This window comes from Callithrix jacchus, chromosome 18 (genome assembly GCF_049354715.1).
Source record: "Callithrix jacchus isolate 240 chromosome 18, calJac240_pri, whole genome shotgun sequence".
In the NCBI taxonomy this organism is placed as follows: Eukaryota; Metazoa; Chordata; class Mammalia; order Primates; family Cebidae; genus Callithrix; species Callithrix jacchus.
This window is the reverse complement of record NC_133519.1, coordinates 29,398,567-29,403,533: the sequence shown is the minus strand read 5'-3', so window position 1 is coordinate 29,403,533 and position 4,967 is coordinate 29,398,567.

Here is a 4,967-nt window from a genome sequence, read left to right as displayed (position 1 = left end):
TTGAAAGACGAGATAAGCCAAGCACTAGGCCTTTTGCACCAGTTAGCCAAGTTGTGAGTGGAAAGAAAAATCTCTTGAAGGAAATTAAAAGTGCTACTCCAGTGAACACACAAATGATAAGAAGGCAAAACAACCTTATTGCTGATACGGAGAAAGATTGAATGGTCTGAATCGAAAATCAAATTAAACACAATATTCCCTTTAGCCAAAACCTAATCCGGAGCAGGGCCCTAACTCTCTTCAGTTCTATGAAGGCTGAGAGAGGTGAGGAAGCTGCAGAGGAAAAGTTAGAAGCTAGCAGAGATTTGTTCATGAGGTTAAAGGAAAGAAGTCATCTCATTACATCAAAGTGCAAAGTGAAGCAGCAAGTGCTGATGGAGAAGCTGCAGCGAGTTATCCAGGTCTAGCTAAGATCACTGATGAAGGTGGCTACACTAAACAGTAGACTTTCAATGCAGATAAACAGCCTTATATTGGAAGGGATGCTATGGATGACTTTCATTACTAAAAGCCAATGCCCAGCTTCAAAGGACAGACTAACTCTTGTTAGGGGCTAATACAGCTGATGACCTTAAGTTGAAGCCAGTGTTTACTTACCATTCTGAAAATTCTAGAATTAAGCTCAATGTATTCTGTCTGAGCTCTACAAATGGAAAAACAAAGCCTGGGTGACAGCGCATCTCTTTACAGCATGGTTTACTAAATAGTTTAAGCTCACTATTGATACCTACTGCTCAGGAAAAAAATAAAGATTCCTTTCAAAATATTACTGCTCATTTGCAATACACTTAGTCACACAGAGCTCTGATGGAGATGGACAAGGAGATGAATGTTGTCTCCCTGCCTGCTAACACAATGTCCATTCTGCAGCCTGAGTATCAAGGACTTATTTTGACTTTCAAGTCTTATTATTTAATAAATACATTTTGTACAGCTATAGCTGTCATAGATAGTGTGTTCTCTGATGGATCTGGGGAAAATCAGTAGAAAACCTCATGGAAAGAAGTCAGTATTCAAAGTGCCATTAAGAGCACTCATAATTCATAGCAGGAGGTCAAAATACCAACATTAATAGGAGTCAAGAAGAAGCTGATTTTAACGTTCACAGATGACTTTGAGGGGTTCAAGACCTCAGTGGAGGAAGTAACTGCAGATGTGATGGAAATAAAAAGGGAACTAGAATTAAAGTGGAGCCTGAAGATGTGACTGAATTGCTGCAATCTCAGAATAAAACTTGCATGGATGAAGAGTTACTTCTTATGGATGAGTAAGCTACGTGCTTTTTTGATATGGCATCTACTCCTGGTGAAGATGCTGTGAACATTGCTGAAATGACAGCAAAGGATTTAGAATATTTTATAAATTTAGTTGCTAAATTATAAATTATAAATTTAGTGGCATATTCAACTATACTAAGGCTCTACTATGAGACTTTGCCTAGTCTCACCCCAATTTTCCCCTCTCTTCTTGACCCTACTGCCACCAAGTATCTTAACCTGGATTTCTCTACTGAATGTGTCTATTTGTTATTTTATTATATTTATGCATTTTATTGTAAACAATCTGAGATTCCTTTTAGAAATAACCAACTGTGGCAGAGCCTCCCAATATCCATTATCTTTTTCTTCCGTCTGCCAATAGAATCTCTAAGTTTTGACTGATCATATTGTCAACCAGAAAAAATATTTCCCAGCTTGCCTTGCCCATAGTGCCCATATGACTAAGTTCTGGCCAATGAAACGTGAGTGATAACGATATATTAGAAAGAGGCTGCTTACCCTCCATTGCCACGCAGCCTCCCCCACCATTTCCCCCTTCTAGTTGGTTGGATTGTAGACATGGTGGTAGTGAGCAGGTTTCTACCCTGTAGACAAGAGCAGCTCCTTAGAGCATAGAAGAGCAATCAGAGGAAAGGAACTTGGATCTCTACGCAATCTTGTAGAGCAGAACCATCTCACACTTCTAAACTTTTTGGTGAAGGCAAAGAAAAACGCTTCTGTCTTGTTTAAGCCTTTGTTCATTTGATTTTTGTTAAACTGGATGAACCAATATCCCATGTAATACAGCATCTGTTACTTGGGATATGAATAATGAAAAATGAATAATTTCTAAGCCAATTTCTTGAGCTTGACACCCAACGATAACCTGTTGGTGTTTTTCTCCCCAGCTAATTCATGAACGAGACATATACTTTACCTAACTTCTTGGCTGACTGAGTCATTATGTATGAATTTATTCCCATCGTCAATAACGATATTACTTATACATAGAGTATAAACTAAAAACAAAGCACAGAAATAGTTAGAAGCAAAATATTAAGTACTCCAAAAGCAATCATTGTTTAATTAGCCACCATCAAAATTCTATTAATATCTTAATCCACATTTTAAAATCCTGTCCCTGATAAGTCAGTTAAGGCAAACAGGGTATTTTGTGAACATTGTCTGAACATACTACACTGGGGCAGACATTAATTTCCAATTGTGATGAGGAAAACAATAGACTGGAGATTATGTGCTAAGGCCACTGTGCGGGGAACTCTTCACAGTTGCCACTCCTGGCAGCGAAGTGGTAGCCATCCCAGACGTGGCTGTGGAACCTGCGGGGTGGGGAGAAAGCCCAGCAACCACAGGCGGGGTGGTGACCATGGACAGGAGAGGGCTGTGTGCCTGCCACCAGCATTTACTACGGCTGTACCAGAGGCTCTGAAGGAGAAGGCAGGAGCTGTGGTGGGATCTGGAGAGGTGCTGTGTGGAAGCAGAATGATAACCACATTTGTAGGCCATTACATTGACATTTCTTAGCCATGTGATTGGGGGCCAGTTAATTTAACCCCTCTGAGCCATAGCTCCTTCACTGAAAAGAGGAGTTAATAGTAATTTCTCCTCAAGTGTCTCTCACGCTTGACTAATAACAACAATCACCTAAAGTGCTTGTTAAACGTACTGACTCCCGCTGTGGGTTGTGATTCTGTAGGTCTAGGGTGGAAGCAATGGGATTCCTAACACCAGACAGAATTAAGAAACGCTGTAAAATGATGCTCAGGTGCTAGTTAACTTCTCATTGACTTGGGTTTAGGCCAATTCCTTGCGTAAAAGAAAATCGAAGGAGCAATATTGTTGATTATTTCACTTTTCTTTTGGAGCACAGAAAGAACCAAAGTCTTTGCAAAACCACCGGTTATTTGAACTCAAAATTAATGCTCAAAGCAGACGTACAGATATAAATCCTCAGAAAAAAATGTGGTGAGGAATATGAATATGATACCCCATCAAAAACAGCACTTCCTATTTTGGGAGTTAAGGCACCTGAGGTCTTTCCCTCTCATGCTACATACAGAAGACTCCTCCTCTCTTCTATTTGATTTCTCCACAAGCAAGATGGAAAGGTCAATAGCAGCTCCCAAAAAGAAGATATTAAATAAATACTGTACTCCATGGGCCTTCAGAACAGCAGCAAAATAGTAAAGAGGAGAAATTCTGGGCTGGAAATTAGACAATATCAACGAACTCCATACGTCTACCTCCAGATTCCTTGGTAGGTAAGTCAGTGTTCTTGGGCTCCTATTATTCAAGTGGTTTTCCCCCCTCCCAAAAAACAAGATTTGGGGTTTATCTGACTAGGAGGTAATGAGGGGCTGATCCTGGAGATTTGTAGCAGCTTCTGGAAACTTCTCTAGCTAGCTCACAGTGCTATTACAGATGACAAGGTGCACTGCCAGCAGATGCACTGGGCTCTTTGGATTTCCAGGGACTGTAAGATGCAGCCACCACCAGACTGCCCAGAAATCCACCAGCTAACGCATGGGGAAAGGCTTTGAGAAAGAGTGGAAAGTAAACCAAGTTTTTTTTTTTTTTTTTTGCTACAGATATTGGAGTCTTTGCCTAGAATTTTTCAAGAAATAAAATTTTTAAATTAGCCTTAAAGACATAAATATAACTAGATCCTTAATTTAAAAATGTATAAAATCTTTCTTATCTTGGTATACTTAACTAGTTTCGGTTTTTGTTCCAAAACCTTTCAGTTTTTGTTCTAACTATAAGGAAGAGAATGTTCTTGACAAAAGTATTGTTTTTTCATGCTTTCTGGTAGCTATTGAAAAATAGCATTTGTACCTGGGCATGGTGGCTCATGCCTATAATCCCAGCACTTTGAGTGGAGGCCTAGGTGGGCAGATCACCAGAGGCCAGGAGTTCAAGACCAGCCTGGCCAAAATGGTGAAACCTTGTCTCTACTAAAAATACAAAAAAAAAAAAAAAAAAAAAAAATCAGCCAGGTATGGTGGTGCACACCTGTAATCCCAGCTACTTGGGAGGCTGAAGCATGAGAATTGCTTGAACCCAGGAGGCAGAGATTGCAGTGAGCCAAGAATGCACCACTGCACTCCAGCCTAGATGACAGAGAGACCTTGTCTCAAAAAAAAAAAAAAGAAAAAGAAAAGAAAACAACGAAAAAGAAAACAAATAGCATTTGTGTGTTCAATAACATTTATTGAGCATTTATTAAGTGTCAGGTATTCTGCTGAGCATCATCTCAATCCTCAGCTGAAAGTTGAGGCACAGCAAGGCTGGGGAACTTCCTCAAGATCACCTATCCTGTGAATGGCAGAGTTTCAGACCAGAGCCCAAGTTCACCTAATACCATATCCATAATATAATTACTGGTCCCTTTCACATTCTCAGCATAAATAAGGTTCTACTCTGTTCCTTTCTACTTAGAAGAATACGTTTTAAAAATCTAATTCAAAGCTGGTTAACTTTATTACTGGCTTCTCTGACAAGCGCATAAATTAAGTAAAAATGATAAATATGAATAATCATGAGACATGATCTTTCCTACCATTTCTGGTACTTCTACTTTTTGTTCAGTGATATTATAAATATCAGGAGCAAAGAGTAAACTAAAAACTACTTTAATTCTGGACCATGTCATAACAACTCCCCATCGCCAATTATATTCAAAATTCA